This window comes from Podarcis raffonei, chromosome 10 (genome assembly GCF_027172205.1).
Source record: "Podarcis raffonei isolate rPodRaf1 chromosome 10, rPodRaf1.pri, whole genome shotgun sequence".
NCBI classification, from domain to species: Eukaryota; Metazoa; Chordata; class Lepidosauria; order Squamata; family Lacertidae; genus Podarcis; species Podarcis raffonei.
The window spans coordinates 36,829,547-36,851,413 of record NC_070611.1 but is presented as its reverse complement, the minus strand read 5'-3'; the positions used below and the strand labels follow the sequence as shown (position 1 = coordinate 36,851,413).

Below are 21,867 nucleotides of genomic sequence, written 5' to 3'. Positions count from 1 at the left end.
GCAGGGGATGGCTGATTCCTCTTCCCTTCTGGGTTTTCCTCTGAATCTTTTGTTTTAAAATGATATTTATTAGAAGTTTCAAAAATTACAGAAAAAAGAAGAAAAGGAAACAACAAAAATTTTAACAAAACATACATAACAATACATCAAAAAAGAAAAAAAACAAGAAAAAAGACATAAAAATCGATACAGCAATAAGAATAAGAATAAAGAAAAAACACACATCCAATATTCCATAACTTTATCTTTCATTTACTTGTTTCATCGACCTCCTCACACCTCCCTTTTTGTATTCTAGTTTAATTATTTGTTTCAGCAAATTCTTTCCATCTTTCTCAATTTTTATTGAGTAGTTTAACTTAACAGTCTAACCTATTAATTAACTCAGCAAATCCTTTCCATCTTTCACTATATTCTGTCATTCAATTTACCTTAATTTATTTTAACCTTATCTTACCATAAAATACCTTAAAACTTAAAACTTAATATTTATTTATACATAATTCCTTATATCATTTCTACTAAAGCCAAATATTTTCATTCCAACATTTTTCCTAATGCTCATTAATTTTGCACTAATTCCCAAAATAATTTTTTTAAAAAAATTTCTTCCAATCTTCCTCCAACGTCTCTTCTTCCTGGTCTCGGGTTATGTCAGTCCTTCCTGTCCATTTCCATCTAGTCCATCAACCTGGTAATCTAATGTCCGAGGCTCTTAAGTCTTTTCCATGTCCCTTCTGCAGATCTTCTTCTTGTTTGCACCTGCACTTTACCTTGTCTTTTGTTGATCTCTTTCTTAATTTCTTTTCTCTCTCATTGAGGAGTAGGTCTCGGGGATACTCCAACTCAAAAATAACTCCGTCTCTCCTCAGCAGATCAGCCCATTCCCCACAATCAGCTGTGTAGTCCAGAAAATATTTAAAAGCATGTTTCAAAGTCCCTCCAAGATTAAGGGCCCCAACATCTCCGGACCCCCCCTGGCCCACTCCAAATTCAGTCTTCAAGGACAGCGGCTTATGCTCCTGCAGGGCCTCGGGTCTCTCCATTTGTATTACTTGAGGTTCAACAACAACCTCCTCCATTATCTTCTGCATTTGCACTTGCCCTGTCAAAACAGGTTCCTGCATTGGCTCCTGAATGGTTTCTGTATAGATATTCACTGTTTGTCCAAAATTTTTGACTGCAACAGTCATCAAATGCATCTTCTCATGCATCTGCTCCAACAAAGCACTTGTCTTGCAAAAAGCAAGCACCAAAACTTCTTCCAAACACATTTTTATTCAAGGTCAAAGTCTAGTCCCACGATCTTAATCTCCACAGCTGTGAAATCCCCAAAACGATTCCAGCAACAATTTAACAAGCTCCCTCTAGAGGAGACAATTTCTATTTGTATCCATCTTTTGAAAGCAGGTCCAACAAAAGAAAAATTACTTTCATTTTTCAAATTCTTTGTTTCTTTTAAATGCAAAAGGCAACATTGGAATCAATTTGTTTCTCTTCTTTAACTATCTGTCAAAAGGCGTTCCATTCTCAGTCAATGAACTTCCCCAAAAATCTCTGTCTCTGACACCCCGTTCCCAGATTTGAGACGGTGGAAATTTTTCTTTCTTTACTCTCTCTCCTGCATGCTTAAACAATCAGAATTCCCCCTCTTTACTCCTGCTTCCAAGAGGGGTTTTGCTGGTTAAAACTGGAGGAATTTTAAACCTTTATATACGACTTTCCTGACTTTAGCTTGCACAATTTTTGCTTCAGTCTATTTACAAAAAGCGGAAGGCGGACTTCCTGTTTAGAGCCTTCCTGCTTCAATGCCAAATTAAAATGTTTCTTAATCCAATTTTCCATTCTACTCACGGGTACTTGTTTAGAGTCCAATTGTCCACAAGAAAAAGTCAGCGCTCTCCGGCAACAGCTGTGCGGCTTCACTCCGTAAAAATAGCGGTCGATTCAAAACACCGCGCCACTCACCCCACGTCGCTTCGGATCCCCGAAAAAGGGGTTTCCTTGCGAGTAGGGGGGCGCTCCTGGTGTCAGCCGAATCCCACGTTCCCAGGCTTCCTCTGCCTGGGATTTTTAAAGGGTCTCCGCCTTCGCCGCGGCGGCAAGACCCGATTTTCGCGGAGCGGGTTCTTCTTGATCAGAGGAATTCCGCCATTGCCGATGGCGCTAACCCGGAAGTCCCCTGAGTTTTCCTCTGAATCAAGGGGAGGCGGGAATTGAAGCCTGAGAGATGCTGGGCAGGTTGCAGTGGGAGAAGGTGGACCATGAACTACTATCCAGGACCCAGGTTCTTTCAGGCTTTAGAGATCAAACCCAGCACTGAATTAGGTCTGTTGGGAACCACTTGTGTTGGAGTAAAATGTTCCATGTGGCTTGCCCTTATTAAACAACTTGGACCACTCAAAAGAATTTGCCGTCTTTGTTCGTGTACAGACTATGGCATTGCTCTTTGTTCCTGCTCTCTTCCTAACTCTGAGTTTCGCTTAAAACATGGGGGCAAATCTGGATAATAGCCAGCCATTGTGTTTTCAGAAATGGGAAATGACTGTTGCTTCTTTATCCCACACTTGTAGCTATGTAACCTGATACAGCACCTAACAGAGATTTACTCTGCCATCTCCATCTTGGAAGTGAGCCTAGATGCTGACCTTATGGCTACAACACTGGGTCTAATTTTGTGCTTTTTATTTTTCCGCATCACCCTCCCATCTAATGAAGAATTCTGAAGTACCTGAATGTCACTATTTTGCAACATTTTGGTTGGTCCCTATAATAGGACATCCAAGCTGTGGGTTTTGGAGGGTTCATTTATAAAAAGTATTATCACGGCTGCTTTCTCTTTTTATTAGTATTATAGAATGTTGAAGAATCTAGGTTTATTATGAAGTAGACACCCTTCATTGTTAGCAGAAAGACTGGCCTATAATAGCGTGTGTACTCTTCTTTTTGTGTCTGCCTGGTTTTTCAGGAGAAAGTTGCGTTTGTTGAATAGGCAAACAGGTGGCTATTTTAATCAAGTTTTGTGCTGTTGTGTACATGTTTTATAAATTTGTTTATAAAATTAGTGTATTACTACGGGACAACTTAATATTCAATTATAATCTATGCTGGGCCAGCAGTTGTCAAAAAGGTCGGGGAGAGTAGGCATTGAGAGCTGTGGAAGCAAGCAATGATTCCAGCCTCTGGCAAAACAGATGGAATTATACATGCTTGTCAGTTTGGTAAGTGAACACAAATGCATATATTTGCTTCTGATTTGCCTTTCTCCTCGTATTATAGAGCACTGAAGCAAAGACTCTTGCCCACAGTCACATCACCCCACAAATTATAGCTTGTTTCTTAAAGAAAAGGTAGAAATTACTATAGCTACTAAAATGAATCATTGTTCCTGGTTAGACCATTCATCCACTGACCCGCACTGAACTTTCTGGCTTCAGAGGAAAGCTGATTGAGTATTGCTTATACCATCTGCATGAAAGTAACTGTAAGATCTTGAAATTGTCCCTGCTGCCAGAGTTCACACATCAGAAGATGTACTGTTGGTGTGAGAAAGCTGCACCATGCCTTTCTTCCCCCTGAGCCTCCTTAATTTTTTGTTTTGGTGTTGAAGTGCGAGAAGGTTCTTGCACAATTGTGTCAAGCAGTATATTTAAACAAAATATGTGTTAAAAGTACAGTAAAAATGACCATGAAATCAATCAGGGGAAAATGAGGTATCAAAATGACAGCTTAAGTGGAGCAAAAGAAAGTCTTTCGGAGCTAGAGAATAGAAGAGTGCTCTCACCAAACCTGTATCTCACACCCTTACAGGACTTGCATCATAGGCACTTAACAACTTGGCAGTGTGAGCCAAAGGGACCTTAAACATAAATGTTTGTGTTTAATTTACTTTTTAGAATCTGCAAATCCTTTTCCCCTATAAAAACTACATTGAATAGAAAGCACTCAGAGTAGCAAAAAAAACACGACGGTTTTTATGTGGAGAATAAGTCATTTGTTGTTAATATTTATATTTATGCCGTCCATCTGGCTGGGTTGCCCCAGCTAATCTAAGCAGCTCCCAGCAAAATATCAGAGCACCGCAAAACATCAAACATTAAAAATTTCTGTATACAGGGATGACTTCTAAAAGGGTGGGTGCCGCTACTAAGAAGGGCCTCTGCCTGGTCCCCAGTAACTTCACTTCTCTCAGTGGGGGAATCACCAGAAGGTCTTCAGCGCTGGACCTCAGTGTCCGGGCTGAATGATGGGGGTGGAGATGCTCCTTCAGCTATACAGTGGTACCTCGGGTAGCTCCGTTTGTTAGAGCATGGTGCCAAATGTTGTGTGGAATTTTATTTTTTTTAAATGCCGATTATGTGGAAACAGGATGTGGCAGATTTATGGGTCAGTGCATATGAAAGCGGCCTGGGCTGGAAATAGCCTAATTCATCCCTCCCTTCCTTAGTGCCTCTTCGTGTTTTAAATATAGAAAATTAATCAGCTTTGGGGGAGAAAGGATTGGACCTTTTGGAAGCACCTTTAAAAAATGCAGTGTGATAATAAAGATCATGATGCAAGGGTGGCACAGAACAGCTGGGATACCAATTGCAGTGAACAACCATTGTGTGTGTGTTGTGCATCTGATTTGATCCAAGGGCATTCTCAAGTTTAGAACTCAAATCAGAAACTGGAAAGCATGGGGAAATAATATGTTACCATTTACTATGCTTTCCTTTAATGCAGTAGACATTTATAGACTTGCAAATGAAGGAGAATAAATACGCCGTTTCCTTTATTCACCAAATCAAGTGGTTCTTACTATCCCATATTGGGGGAAAGAGTTTGAAGGAGATTATTCCTGGGGCTAAAGGATTGAGGATTATCTGTTCAGTAGGAAAGGGAAAAAAAAAACCCTTTTGTTTCCTGGTGTGCACAGATGTTGCTACAGATTTTAACTCTAAATATTGCTAGCATAATTTGTGGCACATTATATGTCTCTCACACTTCTCGCAAAGTAGATGAACATTGTCTTCTGCATATTTTGTTCTTTGGTGTTGGCTTCCCAACACAAAATTAAACCACTCTTGTGGGCATACTCATAACACACCTGACAGAATGCTGTAATATTTCTTTTTTAAAAAAGGCATGTTAACATTCCTCAATAGTATGCATTTCCCACTGCTCAGAAAATAAATATACAAATTTGGAAAATGCATATAAAATAATGCATGCCTATAAAACAAGAAGCTAAATCTTGTAAATTACATTCTGCAAAATTACAGGATCCAAATGTTAAAGATAGCTGAGGTTTTTTCTCTCCTTTATGGTATATTATCTGAGAATTAATCAGGAGGTGGGTATCAGTGAAAAGACGTACATTAGCAGACATTCAGTGTATTTTGCATGGAGTGGGGATGGGGAAGAGGGTGGGAAGGCAGTCTACACAGGATCTATGCACATAAACAGGAATGCTCTAAAATAATACTAATATATAAGAACATAATAAAATGTCAAACATCAAAACTTCTGAATACAGGGCTACCCTCAGATGTGTTCTAAAAGTTGTCTTTATTTATTTATCTCCTTGACATCTGATGGGAAGGCATTCTACAGGGAGGGTGCCACTACCAAGAAGGCCATCTGCCTGGTTCCCTGTAGCTTCACTTCTTGTAGTGAGGGAACCACCAGAAGGCCCTCAGAGCTAGAGCTCGGTGTCCAGACTGAATGGACTAAAAGGTTTGTACGCATCTACCGTGCCTATAAAATACTGCATGTGCATAGGGCAGGGGGCTGTAAATTGAATGTCTGCAAAGTGCTTCATGTTCCTATGGATCGCTATCTCATAAAGTTCCAACCAACAAACCCAGGACCCAACCCAGGAAATACATACACAAAAGATAGCTTCCAACTAAGACAGACCCAGGTTAAATGTACTGAAATCAATGGGCTTTGTTCATCATGATTAACTGAAGTTAACTGATTTGGCTGGCTTTACTCTGAACTTGGCAAACAGTGTGATCCTAACTCGGAAGCTAGTCCTCTTAAATTCAGCAGAGCTTACTCCCAGGTAAGGTGGGTTAGGACTTCAGCCTAAGTAATAGATCCATTACAGGTCTCTTATGGAAGTGGCAAATGCCACTGGCATTACAGTGGTACCTGGGGCTACATATGCCTCAGGTTACAGACGCTTCAGGTTACAGACTCTGCTAACCCAGAAATAGTACCTTGGGTTAAGAACTTTGCTTCAGGGTGAGAACAGAAATCGTGCTCCGGCGGCGCGGCAGCAGCGGGAGGCCCCATTAGCCCCATAAGTGGTGCTTTAAGTTAAGAACAGTTTCAGGTTAAGAACAGACCTCCAGAACAAATTAAGTTCTTAACCCAAGGTACCACTAAATAGCACAAGTTTGCATGGACCTATCCCCAGTAGCTAACTCATGTGTCAACCTGACATGGACTTTTGTAACCGTTTGCCAAGTGTTTAAATGTAATGAGGGTGGGATTTATACATTGTTGTGGATGGAGTATGTGTCCAGGAGCCATATGTTGCCATATGTCCTCTTTTTCCAGGACATGTCCTCTTTTTCATGGGGATGTAAAATGAGAGTTGTCATAGCAATCCACCAAATATGTCCTCTTTTTTGCTCTTCAAAATATGGCAACCCTAGGAGTCCAGCTATCATACTCCCCCCCCTTAAAATATTCCTGATTTTATTTTATTTGTAATATGTGATATTCAGAGGTGGTTTGTAGCCCTAAAGTAACATTTTCCTCACAAAGGGAAACAGAATAAAATGGTCTAAGGAGGGTGAGAATGAGCACATTTCTCCCCAGTCTTATTCTATAATTGCAAGTGTACGGAGTTGGATAGAAATCCCTTAAAGCTTTCAGATGACAGTAAACATCCCTTCATGTTGCTTTCCATCTCTGCAGGAATTCTGATGAAAGACTTTATGTTGAATGTGGTATTAGAGAAACAGGTCTGGATGAGAGCATGGGCTTATTCCCGCTCCCCTCAATGCACATAACCTGAAGAAACAGACTCCACAAGACATCTAAGCGTCAAATTCAAACTCAGGTTCTTGTCTTTCAGACCATCTCAGGGCATCTTTATGAGAAGGCTATAAATGCCAGCAATTATTTTTTTTATAAATTTCAGACGGTGCTGTCCTGTCTTAACTTATTTTCAAACCCATTTGTTGACATTGATTGGCAGCTTGTGCTAAACAGGATGTCTGGCAACAGGAAGAAGGGTAAATAAGCCCTGTTGACCTGGTGCTTCCAGTGCTTTTATGCTAATTTGTTTCTCAAAAAACAAGGAGAGGCCAGTATAGATACTGGAAAACTGCCAAACTCTTCCCTTCACTTGTAGAGTCCTCCAGCAAACGCAGATAAGAATTTTGAAACTCATCGTGAAAGTCATTATAAACAAACTACCAGTGATTCTACACATTGTGCTTTTTATCTCCCACATCTGTAATTTGAACAGAAATCCTACATGTAAATATGGCTTTTAAATGGCTGAGGTTCAGTTCCTAGTTTGCATTGGCAACATTCTGACTGGACATATCCTGGCAAAATAGAGATAAAAAATGATGTACTTGTGTAATAGTTTATGCTTTAGCACGTAAGTGGGAAAATGATGCACGTGACTGGAACCTACCCGCTCCCCCCCCAAAAAAAATTTAGATATGTGTTCAAGCTACCCAAACACAGCCAGTACTATCTGGTACAGGCAGAAAGACATACTCTTTTCTCAGGGTCTCAGATTGGGCCTAGAGGTTATGGGTGCTGTTCAACTAACTTTTACTCTGAGTGGACCATTGAAATAAATCACTATACAACTTTTAGGAGACATCTGAAGGCAGCCCTCTGTTTGATGTTTTATTATGCTTTTATATCAGTTGGAAGCAGCCCAGGTGGGGTTGTTGTCGTTGTTGTTAAACATTATGACATGAGGACCATTAGCTTCAATGGATCTACTCTAAGTAAAACCTAGTTGAATGCCCTCCCACAGTGTGTAGAACTTAGTGTGTGTAAGTTCTTTGTCCTCAGAGCCAATGCACACATGAATGTTCATGCTTATTACTATACTGTTTTCCAACCAAAGGCCCCTAAAGCAACAAACATAAAATTAAAACACAAGTGTTATGTACTGAGTTGAATAGGATCCAAAAGGCGGCAGTCTGGTTGGTCCTAGAACAATAGGATCCAGAATGCAGCAGTCTGGTTGGTCCACAGGAGCCACCCAATCCAGCTCCAGGTGGAAGGGAATCTGCAACCTGATTGGCCTACAGGAGAATCCCAGAATTAGCCAATCACATGAGGCCCATTGTGTAAATAATGTATATAAGGCAGACATTCTGGGGGAACTTCCATTCCTCCTCACCACTATGAGCTAAATAAGGAGCATGAAATCCACTCTCGACTCCGAGTATATTTCAACAAGTAAAACAATAGAATCAAGCACACAGTGATCAATTTCAGCAAACCACAATACACTTAACAATTTTCATAGCAGTGAAAGGGCAAAACAACACTCTCAGTCATCATGAAATGCTTGCTGGAAGGAAGAGTTCTAACTCAGTGGTAGAGCATCTACTTTGCATATAAAAGGTCCCAGGTTCAATTTCTGGCATTTCCAGGTAGGGCTGAGAGAGACCCCAGTATGAAACCCTGGGGCTGCTCCAGCGGGTGCAGAATGCCGCGGCGAAACTGCTTATGGGGTCCTCGCTGTTGGATCACATTCACCCAGTGCTATACCAGCTGCACTGGCTCCCGGTGCAGGATCAGGTTTAAGGTGCTGCTTTTAACCTTTAAAGCCCTATATGGCCTAGGACCCTCGTACCCACAGGACTGCCTCTCCTGGTATATCCCATGGAGGATCTTACAGCCTTCAAAGAAAAACATATTGGAGGTCCCAGGCCACAGAGAGGTTAGGCTGGCCTCAACCAGAGCCAGGGTTTTTTCAGCTGTGGCTCCGATCTGGTGGAACGCTCTGTCACAAGAGACTAGGGCCCTGCGGGACTTGACATTTTTCCACAGGGCCTGCAAGACAGAGCTGTTCCACCAGGCCTTTGGCCAAGGCACAGCCTGACTCCTTCCTTTGGTAATTTTTCACAGAACTCTAGCCCAATGGTTGCCATCAATTTGATTTGAACTGATTTTATAATGAATTGATTTTAGAATGCTGTATTATTTTACTGTTGTTAGCTGCTCTGAGCCCAGCTTCGGCTGGGGAGGGCGGGATATAAATAAAAATTATTATTATATTCAGTGTAGATCAGGGATGGGGAACCTGTGGAACTTTCTTTTTCCTGCCCCACACCACTCCATATCATAAGTGACAACAGAAGAACAATCACACATGATAACTGTTCCTTAATTTGTTATTACATACACAAGGTGATAAGAGGTGCTCATTGTTTAGGTCAGAATCCACCTGTGTATGTGTGCAAATGTATTCAAACCTGGCTATAAAAATTTGTGATGGATAAGTCTGATAACAGCATCTTTATTGCTGCTGCTGCATGAGTACAATAACCTTTTTCATATCTTCTTCCAATGTGGCAGCCTGGTTAAATGATTACCATCTGAATATGTTTGCAGTGGGCTTGAGAAAAAAGTACAATGTCCTTAAATGCATTTGTACACGACTTCTTTTGATGGGTCTGAAGCTATAATGGCTTTGGAGATGGGTTAGTAAGCTTGTGCACTTGTACAAAACGATTGGCAATGCTGTGACTTAGAAAGCTTCAAATTTCTGAAGTGGTATGCTTAGTAATATTGGCTGCAATCCAGCTCATGGGGTTTTTTGACCAGAGTTGTGTGCACATTTTTGCTTACTCTCACTTTGATGCTCCTTGGCAGTCATAGAGCTGCAGACGGGTTTCATCTGGGAGGATCAAAGTAACTGGTTAAAGATTTGCCCAACCTGACACATAACATTGTCAGGCCTAACTTAGTTGGGCTACTTCCAACTGTCACCAGTTTGCAGGTGGGATAAGTAGCATTCGGCATTTTTGGGTTGTGCAATTAAAGTGTACCTGCTGCTCTTGTAGAACACACCTGCTCCACCCCTCCCAAAAATAGACTTTTGTGGTGAGGAAAGTGGTGTGAAAATGCACTAGAAAATGTAAGGTAACAGTTGTTCGATGTGATGTCATATAACCTCCCACCATCAATAATTCAGAATGAATATGTACTCTCCATTGAGCAGCTGCTTAATAGGGCTAATATGTGCCTAGCCCTGTTGTGAACATGTGTGCTCCAGTTCACTGCCTCATGGTAACCATAATTTGTCGTCATATACAGATCAGGCAGTGCTGTATTTGCCAGAAGCCAGAGTAAGGCATGAAGCCAGGATTGAAAAACTGAGTTTCAACTGGCTCTCAGCTTATGGTCCATGAACCCAAGGGAAGGCAAAGTATGGAAAACCCTAGCTCTTTACCACATCAGAATGAACACACAACACAAAAGGTATGGAGGTATCCAGCCTCTTCTGTGGCATAGACTAGGGGGAAAGGTGGACTGGAACTCTTAATTCCTCCTGGTTGAATCAAATGACAAATTGGGAAGAAGATCAAGGAGGAATTGGTGTGCCAAATAGCATCCTTTTCACGGTGGCCCGCTTTTTGAGAACTGCTGTTTGTAAAAGGCTAGCACGCAGGCACAACATGCGAGAATGTATGGGGGAAATTGTACCCGGGAAGTAGGAATATGTTACTTGGTTATGTTCTGAGAACAAGCAGATTTCCATTGTGTAACAGCTGCCGTCGTGCTCTTTTTCATCCTACACGCCTGGCCACAGCTCTGTTCGAGACCTTGGCTCTTTTACACTCAGACCATTACGAGTGACATAATTGCCTTGATATTTATAGCCCTGAATTAATTAAACTCTCCCTCCACTTCCCCTGTTGTCATGAGCAGATGCCAAAGGGGAGATACTACTGATCCAGAGCAACCTTGAGCTGCATCCAGACAGAATTGGGAGGATTTTTATTTTATTTTTATTTTATTTTTTTGCATCCCAGGCATACCCCCTGCAGAGAGAGCTCTGCTGTCAGGTTGCAAAGTGTCAAATGAGGGATATGCAAGCTTTATTTGCACTGTAAGCTCATCCTTGGCAAACCTTGACTTTCCTTCCTCTGGATTCCTTTCCTTCCTCTGGATTTCAAAAAACAGAAATCAAGGTATATCCTTGGGATCGACAGTATAGTGTGTCTCTGAAACCTACATTTTAAGGAGGGATGTGTTGGGTTTTTTTCTGAATCCAAGAAGAATTGGAATGTGCATGGGAATTAAGAGTGATCATACTTCAGTTAGACCCACTGAGATACCTGGACAAGTCGATTGATATTGGTGGGTCTGTTTAGAGTATGATTTAGTTGTAGTTTAGTGCAATAATATACAGTGGTACCTCTGGTTACGTACTTAATTCGTTCTGGAGGTCTGTTCTTAACCTGAAACTTTTCTTAACCTGAAGCACCACTTTAGCTAATGGGGCCTCCTGCTGCCACCGCGCCGCCGGAGCACAATTTCTGTTCTCATCCTGAAGCAAAGTTCTTAACCCAAGGTACTATTTCTGGGTTAGCGGAGTCTGTAACCTGAAGCGTATGTAACCCGAGGTACCACTGTAATATAATAAAATAATTAATATAATATAATATAATATAATAGGGACTAGCTCAACAACAAAAAACTCTCAAGTAATGCATTGTGACTTTTCTTTTCCACAGTAGCCCGATTGTTTGTCATCAATTGACTGCTTGTAAAGTCAAGGATATAAATAATCTGGAGTAATTAACACTGTCAAAGGAGCACTGCCAATCCTTTAAGTCTGTAAAACCATCTTATGAAGTGCAAATCTCATTTTGTGTTTAGCACTTCAATGGCACCTCGGGGTTTGTTTTTTTCTTTTCCATCCCTCGGGTTTTTTTGGGGGCTGAATCTGATGCTGCCTGTAAGGCAGACAGGCCTGTACTAGAAGGACTTGGTTTTGTATTTTATTTTCTACTTCAGTAAGGACTACTTTAGCCTGGAGAAGAGAAGATAAAGGAGAGACATAATAGCTGTCCTCTGATATCGTGCAAAAGATGGAGCAGGCTTGTTCTCTGTTGTTCCAAAGGGCAGAATTAGGACTGATGGTGGAAGCTGCAAGGAAGCAGCTGATTCCCCTCACAGAGCTACAGTTTGCAGAGTAGTTTAACAACCATTCCCTCCTCCCAATGAACTCTGGGAATTGTAGTTCTGCAAGAGAAACAAGGGGAGCTCCTAGCAACTCCCAGCACCCTTAACAAACTACAATTCCCAGGATTCTTTGAGAAATCTGTGACTGTTAATGAAGTGTAATGCTGGCCTTGGAGAAATGGCCTAATGGAAAGAACTGTTTGAAGCTAGGGCGGCGGGGGGAATCTCTCCTCCCTTTTCCAATTTTTAGTACATAAAATATGACTACAATGTATAAACTTGCATTTTATGTCTATTGAAGAAAAAAATGTATTGTTTGAAATTACTTGGGTAGTTTTAATTCCTTCTGGACTTAGAAATTTATGTACGGTAACAGACCATATATATATTATATGCACTATATCCCTTAATTAAAAATTATGATTCAGGTTTTGTTTCTCTTATGATAGTGGATTAATAACTTTGTATCATCTTTTCATCAATTGTCATGTAATATATAAAAATAAATGAAAAAAAGAAGTGCTTGACAGTGGGAAGTTAGACTGCTTCCTGGAGGTTATGATCTTTATGTCACTGGAGATATTGAGGTGCAGGCTAGGCAGTTGTCCCTCGGAGATACTGTAGCTGCAGAGAGCAGGTGGTGCTGTGGTCTAAGCCACTGAACCTCTTGGGCTTGGTGATTGGAAGGTCGGTGGTTCGAATCCCCGCAACGGGGTGAGCTCCCATTGCTCTGTCCCAGATTCTGCCAACCTAGCAGTTCAAAAGCACACCAGTGCAAGTAGATGAATAGGTACTGCTGTGGCAGGAAGGTAAATGACATTTCTTGCACGCTGGCTTCCATCACAGTGTTACATTGTGTCAGAAGCGATTTAGTCATGCTGGCCACATGATCTGGAAAGCTGTCTGTGGACAAACACTGGCTCCCTTGGCATGAGGCTAGATCAGCTCCGCACCCCATAGTCGCCTTTGACTGGACTTAACTGTCCAGGGGTCCTTTAACTTTTTTTTACCTTTTTACTGTAGCTGCATCCTGCATAGCAGATCTTATATTCAGCGGGGGGGGGGGGTTCCAATCCAATCCTAAAGCTCTATGATACTAAGTCTCTAATCCTGTCTAGCAACTTTGCAATTTAAATTTACATTCAATATAAATGTTTTAAGATTGTTGAGCCCCAGCAACTTGCCAGCTGCTTTTCAGTGTAGATAAAGAACCAGTGAGCAAATGGGTTAACTTGTATTCTTAACGAAATATTTTAAGGACCAGCCTTAAAGGCCAATTATTCATTTCCTTCTTTTTCTGAACCTCTTCTATACTTTGTGAAATAGGCTCCTAACATTTTTGAACTTTGTGATGTCATCAGAAAGAAGTTTGGAATAATTCCAAGTAAGATTTCTCTCTCTCCCCCCCCCAAGCTATTTCCCCTTCCCCCCCAAAAAAGTCTAGAAAAGTTTCCATGGGAAATGCATTACGGTTTTGTTGTAATGCATTTCTAAATGCAGGAGCACAATGAAAGTGCAAAATAACAATTTCAAACATATTTTCATCTATTTGGGGGATTATCCATTGTGAAATAAATGAGCCCGACAGCATTTGAGGAACCGGCCTTTGAATAAGTAAAAATGGGCTATTCCATCTCTCTTATCTGTAACAACTGTGGTTACCGGCTATAAAGATAAAAGCTGCTTTTATATACAAGAAACAGATGGAGAGGCTGATACTTCTATTGGAAGAGGTGAAGGTTTCCTTTCTTTCAGCTGTGTGAGAAAAGATGGGCGATAGTTGTGCAGTGTTGGTGTTTCTTGAACATTCAGCATATATTATGCGGTGTTTGTATGCATGTGGCTTGTTGCGTAAGATCCCCCAAAGTAATCTAGTCACACTAAATTGTTTTCCATGGCTTCAGTGGAATTATATGCCTACTGGCTCTGCTTACAGATCCATAATGCTAGATGCTTTTGTAGTGGTGGGACAGGAATGGGGAGGGGAATAGACACAAAGTAGTGTAAACAGAATTCTCCAGTATGCCAAAATAGCATCAACTGAGGCTGCCTATTGTCCAGGGGAAAATGCAGAATCCAGAGCCAATTTAGGGATGAGACAAGTACACCCACTTTTTTTTGAAGGTGGCAAATTTGGCGTATTTCAGTGATTTTTTGTGGGTGTGGGCTGGATGCTGTCTGGAGCCAGCAGTGTTTCCCTTCCTGTCTCCTAATAAAATGTGTGGTTGCCAGCACAGCAAGCAGCAATGGCAGCAGACACATAAACACATCGTCCTTGCCTCTGGGAATGCCACTAAAATACAAAGTAGTATCACTCCAAGCAGCACTGGATTTAAGATGGTGTGGGTGGCTCTCTCTCACAGGGTGCCAAGCCGAGGGGGCACACAACAACAACACCTATATTTATACAGGTACCTGTTGAGATTATCTATGAGAAAAGCAACTTTACCAAAAGGAATTATTGTGAAAATATGAAATATTTGGGCGGAGGGTGTCAAATGTTAGCCTCCCTCAGGGCACCATGTTATTAAAGTCCACCGCTGCCCCCAAGGGGTTGAGGGTATGAGAGGAGTCAGTATGGTGTGGGGGTTAGAGTGTCAGATTAGAAATGGGGAGACCCAAGTTCAAATTGCTGCTTAGCTATGGAACTCACATTTGGCCAGTCACTATCTCTCAGTTTAACCAAGCTGACAGGATTAAGGCAATTATTATTATTATTATTATTATTATTATTATTATTATTATTATTATACCCCACCCATCTGGCTGGGTTTCCCTGGCTGAGTGGCTACATGAGTAAGGCAGACTAATAATAGTACAGTAATACCTCGGGTTGAATGTGCTTCGGGATGAGTGCGTTCGAGTTGCGCTCCGCTGCAACCCAGAAGTAACAGAGTGTGTTACTTCTGGGTTTCGCCTCTTGCGCATGCGCAGACGCTCAAAATGATGTCACACGCATGCACACAAGCATCGAAAAGCGACGCGAAAAGTGCGCAGATGTGCCATCACTGGTTACGTTTGCTTCTAGATGCGAACGGGGCTCTGGAACGGATCCCGTTCGCATCTAGAGGTACCACTGTAATACTAAATATACTACTACTACTAATAATAGCATTGATGACATCTGTCCCACATCTCCCTTGGAAGGACTGAGTTTCATGATGCAGCACCACTGAGAGGCAAGTCTGGTCCTGTCATTAGGTGTGCTTGTGGGTGTGGGGACTGGTGGTGAAGTGTTGTGTGTACTATGCAGTCTGCCCTGTGCCTCTCTAATGTAGCCTGCTCTCATCAAGTGGGGTGGGGGGACACACTTCTGTTGCCAGTATTGAACTAAGATTAAATGGTCAATCTAGTCAGTTTCTGTACATGGAATTTGCCTCAGGAACCACAATGTCTTGTGCCAGTCCTGATGAGTGGGGTTCAGTTTGGTTGAGCCACAACTGCAGCATGTAGTGGTGGCAAAAACAAACCTCACAAGCACCACAACAGCAAGCCATACTGAAACCAAAAATTCACACTCCCCGAGTGGTTTTGTGGACAGGAAAATGCAAACATGATTGGTGTATTGATGATCCATCCTCTCTGTTGTTGTTGTTTAGTCTTGTCCCACTCTTCGTGACCCCATGGAGCAGAGCACGCCAGGCACTCCTGTCTTCCACTGCCTCCCGCAGTTTGGTCAAACTCATGTTAGTAGCTTTGAGAACACTGTCCAACCATCTCGTCCTCTGTCATCCCCTTCTCCTTGTGCCCTCAATCTTTCCCAACACTAGGGTCTTTATAATGGCCACACAGTCACTTACAGTTCTATGTGTCTATGAATCTTTTACTGGCAGAGTTCAAAACGACAGAACCTTTTACAAGGAATGGAAACCTGCAGTCTAAAATGTTGTAAGGCTTCAGGAGGAAAAGAAAAATCTGTCAAAGCTAACTGCCTGGATTGGCTTTTAATGCAAGGGATCATTTCTATGCTTTATTTGGATTCTATAATTTTCTGTTGAGCATGTTTTTCGAGCAACTTGAAGAACTGAGAGCGGGGAAAACTCCTTATTCTTGTTGACTCCTTACAGTGAACACATACAATGCATGTGCAAGGAAGGCCAAACCTTTGTGCTTTATCTTCGGGTCTTTTTCTTTCTTTCTGTTTAACCATTTCAGAAGCTGATGTAGCTAATGCCACAACTTGCCTCTCTCAACTCAAGGCAGGTGTGTAGAGTGACAGCTTTGCACACAGCACAGAGCTATGGAGACCTGTGAGGGTCTTGGGCTGCCTGGTCAAGCTGGATATCCTACCTCCCAGGTTATTTTGCAAAAGTTCATTGAGCTGAGCAAGGATTCCCTCTCTTTCTGGTTCAGTTCCTTCTTCCTCCTCCTCCTTGGCTTTCTCTGCATACCATATATTTAAAGCACTCTTTTTTTCGCTGCAATGGTCATGGAAAATCCCAGGAACTGTAACCTGTTGAGGATGCTGTAATTTGTATCTCTGTGAGATATATTTCCTGGGTTTCTTTGGGGGAACCCATAAAAGTTAATGTGGTATAAGAGTACAGCGGTACCTTGGGTTAAGAACTTAATTCGTTCTGGAGGTCCGTTCTTAATCTAAAGTTCCACTTTAGCTAATGGGGCCTCCCACTGCCACCACGCCACCACCACACGTTCTCTGTTCTCATCCTGGGGCAAAGTTCTTAACCCAAGGTACTACCGGGTTAGCAGAGTCTGTAACCCGAAGTGTTTGTAACCTGAGGAACCACTGTTCTTTAAATGCATTGTGTAGATGTGACCTTACATGTGCATTGTTTTCTTTTCACTTCCTACCTGGTTACTTCTGCTCCATCATCTCACATCTACTTGTGGTCATTGTACCAGGAATTTTGATTGTTTTAATGATTGTGTGATTATAGTTAGTTTTATGTGTGAAGCCCTAAAAATGTCTGTCTTTTTTGGGGGGGGCACGGTATGATTCATTTGGAAAGACTATCTAAGGCCTTGTAATGAATAATGCATTCCTTTAACCTGGAGGTGTTTCAGTCACAGTCCTCTGACATAATGGCACTTTTAAAATAGATTATTTATATTGTAAAATAGCTTCCATAGCAAAGCAGATTCCAGGCTCAGTATGAAACAAGAGCCTCTTAAGTACCTCTTGATATAATTACAAAGTGTCTGCTTGATTTAGACCTATTAAGCATTATTGCACTCATGCTTGGGCTCTTCATGACCGAAAGCATACAAAAAGGTAGTATGTGTGTCCATATGTAAATGAATAGAGTTTCTTGTGACAGGAGTAAATAAGCTCTCAAATGGCTTTTGGTTTACTCAGGGAAGAAGACACATTTTAAGTTCACAGCAATCCTGTGAGCTAGGTTAGGCTGATGGAGCATGGCTGGCCCAAGATCCCACAGTGATGAGGAGTGGGGATTTGAATGCTGGCCTCCCCAATGTAAGGCTTTAAGTCTTACACAATGCTGGCTCTCAAAAGTGACTGTATTGTTGTCCCAAATGCATCTCTCTCATATAGGTAAAGGTAAAGGTAAAGGTACCCCTGCCCGTACGGGCCAGTCTTGTCAGACTCTAGGGTTGTGTGCTCATCTCACTCTATAGGCCGGGAGCCAGCGCTGTCCGCAGACACTTCCGGGTCACGTGGCCAGCGTGAGAAGCTGCATCTGGCGAGCCAGCGCAGCACACGGAACGCCGTTTACCTTCCCGCTCTCTCATATAGTCCCACATAAATAACCATAATAATTCTGCAAACATAGGCACTGGAAATCCTGCACCACCTCAGGCTGATTCAGGTGTGTAAAGAGACATTGGAACTCCCACTTTTTATGGGGAACAAGGGGACTTCTATCCTCTGTGTGGCTTGGCTTGCTCTGTTCTGGACTGCTGCCTCTGTTATGAGACTAAGGCTATGCTTGTTCTTCGTTTGCGTTAGATGCAAAAATGTCCCATTTAAATACCCTTGCAGAAAACCACAGAGTCTAGGCACCAGTTTCAATTTCTTGTTATGTGGAAGTACTTTGTAATCATTTAGCAGCAAATTTCATGCTTGCCCTTTGAGAGAGAGATGGTGCAATGTCACTCCCAGACTTCTGTAGTATATAAGGCAGGGATAGCCAACCTGGTGCCCTTCAGGTGTGGTGGACCTTCCCATGGCCAATACTTGGGGCTGATGGGAGCAACAGTCCACAACAACTAGAGGAGCGCCATGTTGGCTACCCCTCATTTAATACATCTTACAATACATATGTGCTTCAGCTTTCTGGGTGAGATAGGAGGATCTTTGCCATTTTAGGGTGCAGTTTTTGGCCAGTTTTTGAAGGAAGATGTACAAATGCCCCTTTGCAGAGGTCTCTGCTCATCAGAGTCTATTGCACAACACATGTACTAAGTTTTAGTCTTCTAAATCATGTGGCCATAAGTATGCTAAAGATTATGTTAACTCCCAGAGAATGAAATCTCTCCCTCTTTAATAAAAAAGGAAGGAAAAGAAGTCCTGGCATTTTTATACTTTTGTGAGCCTCCTAGTATAAATTTTTAACTCTTGTACCCTGTAATATGTTTCAAAGAAAAGCACCGCAGTGTGGCATTTTAACAACACTGCATAGCAACTTGCCATAGCCTTCTTAAGCAGGCAGCAATATCAGGCATTGTTTCTTCCCACTCATTTCTTCCTTTCCTTTTATCTCCCCTGGCTGAAGTCACAAAGGGGGCTTCCAGCATCACGGATGCAAGGAGGGCACGATTGCACAGCCAGGAAGATAATAATAGAACGATCATGACAATTCCAATTTGGTATACAGCTTGGGACAGATGGGAGAGTGGGCACTCGGTAGCAGCTGCATGGGGGTGTATATGAAGCAGCCACATTTGGGCTTGGCTTTTTATTTGTACATGTCGCTTCTCCCCAAGGAAAATTAACCCTTCCTTCTTAATGTGCTCGAAATCGCCAACTGTGGAAAATAGCTACTTGATGCTGGGCACAGGGTTGTGGTTAGATCTCTGCATTTGTTCAAAATACGGTGTTCAAAATACAGTGAATAAACTTTTTTTTACAGTCACAGACCAGCATAAGAGAAACATATGAATAAAGTAGTAGTTGGGATTTGAACAGGTAATTGCTAAAGCAAATAAGAACAAAGAAACAAGCATAGGATAAAACATGTGAATAGGGTACGAGATTAAACACAGATGAATAAGAACTGATAATTAAAACAGATAAGAACTAGAGAACATGAAATTGAAACAACTATAAGGGGTGAAGCTTGGGGGAATAATGGTCTTGCTTTATGGACCTTCTGTTTAGGACTGGTTTGTAGTACAAACCATCCTTTGGCGAATATCCATCATGGCAGTGCAAAATCTAGCAACTGAGGGTGTAACATCTGGGTTTTCATCCTGTAGTAGTAGGGAGATGTTGAGTTGTTCTGCACGTCCTGGGAATTTGTGCAGGATAGGCAGGATAAACCTGGCTCGTATATCTACATAGCACTGGCAATGGGAAAAGGCATGTTCCGTTGTTTCCTGGGCATTTCCTCTCCTTGTATGGTGTCTTCCTATAACGGCCTTCCTGAATGGCTATGGGGAGGGCCTGACAATGGGCCAGAGTGAAAGCCCTTTGCTGTTTTGAGATTTCAAGGTTGGTTATACAGTGGACGCTCGGGTTGTGAACATGATCCATGCAGGAGGCACGTTCGCAACCCGCAGCATTTGCAACCCGCAGCACTGCATCTGCGCACGCATGGGTCACGATTCAGCACTTCTGTGCATGTGTGAGCACCAAAACCTGGAAGTAACCCATTGCGGTACTTCCGGGTTTGGCGCAGTGCGCAACCCGAAAACGCGCAACTTGAAGCGTCTGTAACCTGAGGTATGACTGTATATGACATTTGGGAGGTGAGGTATCTTCTAGTTTCACTGATTAGAAATTTGGGGGACCTGGCTGTGAGGGGGAACTTCAGACCTGGGGGCCAAATCCAGCCCTGTGCAGCCTTTGGGATGCTCTCTGGATTACTACCATCCCCTCTTTGACTGCTTTTGCTGAGCTGGAATGCTTCCTTGAATTGTGATCTTGCCTTTTGCTTGCTTGGAAAGAAGGATGGAGAGGGGTGTGGGGGTGGTAGAAACCTCTGACCTTTGCACAGCTAGAATGTAGCCTGTTGGAGCAGTCATGCCATTGTTCTGCGCACTATTGGCCCATCCCACCACTGGCATGCGGCCCCCAGAATGTTGCCCAGAAGGAAATGTGGCCCTTGGGCTGAATGAGTTTCCCCACAGCAAATAGTCATACAAAACACAGCTGCTATAGTAATACTCTGAGTTGCTTCATGAATTTGAGAGGGAGAAACCCAGGTCCCCTCTCCACCCCACCCCCCACATATAATGTATACAACATGTACAACATGGGTGTAGCATTGTAGAAAAGAACACCACATGTAAGTGGCACTTATCTGGACTTCTCTAACCCTGATGCAGATTTTGTGAATAATATACAGTACTTAAGGTCCTATTGTGGCTGATGCTGCATAAAATCTTGATTAATCCAGCTAATTATTTAAAAGACGTTTCAGCATGTGCATAAACATCCCTATGGAATCTAGTGTCATACTTTTTATATTACTATTATGCTCTGTAAAATATGTTTTTAATGTTGTACACTGCCCTGGGATCTTTTGATAAAGGGCATTGCGTGTCAAGGTCCCCAAGCCACCCCCCAAATAACTCACAACGCACACTTAATTTTTGTTTAAGGTTTTTCGCATAATTTTGGCCACAACTTTATTTAAATACAAAACCGTGAGTGGTTGTTTAGGCATTGGTTAAGACTATCTGTCCCCCCGCCTGGGGACAGAACTGACTTCCAGGCACCACCGAAAGACTGTGCGGGGAAACAAGTCGGGGAGAAATGGAGCTGAGTCACAGACCCTCAATTCTCACCCGCATGCTCCCCGAAGGCTTGCCGGCCCTAGTCCCATTCCAGGGATTGGACGAAAAGATGGCAAGCCCCAGGATTCCTTTAACGGAATTCCCTTTCTGCAGCAACCATGGAGGGGCAGGCCCAGCCTATCCTAACCCCTCCTCCACCAATTTATAACCAATGCCTAACCGCAACCTTACAAGTTGTGACGATTTGCTACGCAGTAGGCAAAAACCAAATGGCCCAGCCAATCAGCCAGATGGACAAAATTCCTACCAGGCCCTTGCCCCAACGGCAGATGACCCCATGACAGGCATAGCAAAGTCAATGCAACAACCCCTTACTCAAGGGCGGGTGGGCGGGTGGGCGGGTGATCTGTTGCACACAGCAAAGAGAAAGCTCCAGGCTGCGTGCAGAGTATTTAAACATTTTACCCCTCCCACCAAAATTGCAACATAACTTTTACCCCAGCAACCCAGTGAACCAATCACTGCCCCAGGCCATCTTTAGAGTCCCTGCCTGGTAACAGAGGGGTGGCTCAGCAGACCCCACCGCAACACGTGCTCTCCATGAAGGAGAACACGCTATATAGAAATCCTATTAGTAGTAGTAGTATTCTTATTACTATTATTTATTAATTGCAGTGGAGAGTGTACTTAGGGGATCAGATTCAAATGTCTGCTCAGCCATTAATCTTGCCAGACATCACCATCTCTTTGCCTACCTTATTTTACAGGACTAATGTGAAGCATATTAAGGTTATATTGTAATCTATCGCTGGTAGTTTG

The 21,867-nt window shown here is 42.5% G+C and overlaps 1 protein-coding gene across 11 annotated transcripts in view; it reads left to right on the top strand.

The window, feature by feature from the left end:
- PPFIA2 (PTPRF interacting protein alpha 2) overlaps positions 1 to 21,867 on the top strand; it is a 285,944-nt gene that overhangs the window by 104,738 nt on the left and 159,339 nt on the right. The window contains exon 2 of one of the 11 annotated variants that reach the window (XM_053406943.1): positions 3,280 to 3,350. The exons of the other annotated variants lie outside the window; for them this stretch is intronic. The gene's annotated coding sequence lies outside the window, so the exon portion shown is untranslated. The remainder of the gene's footprint in view (positions 1 to 3,279; positions 3,351 to 21,867) is intronic. 11 annotated transcript variants of the gene reach the window in all.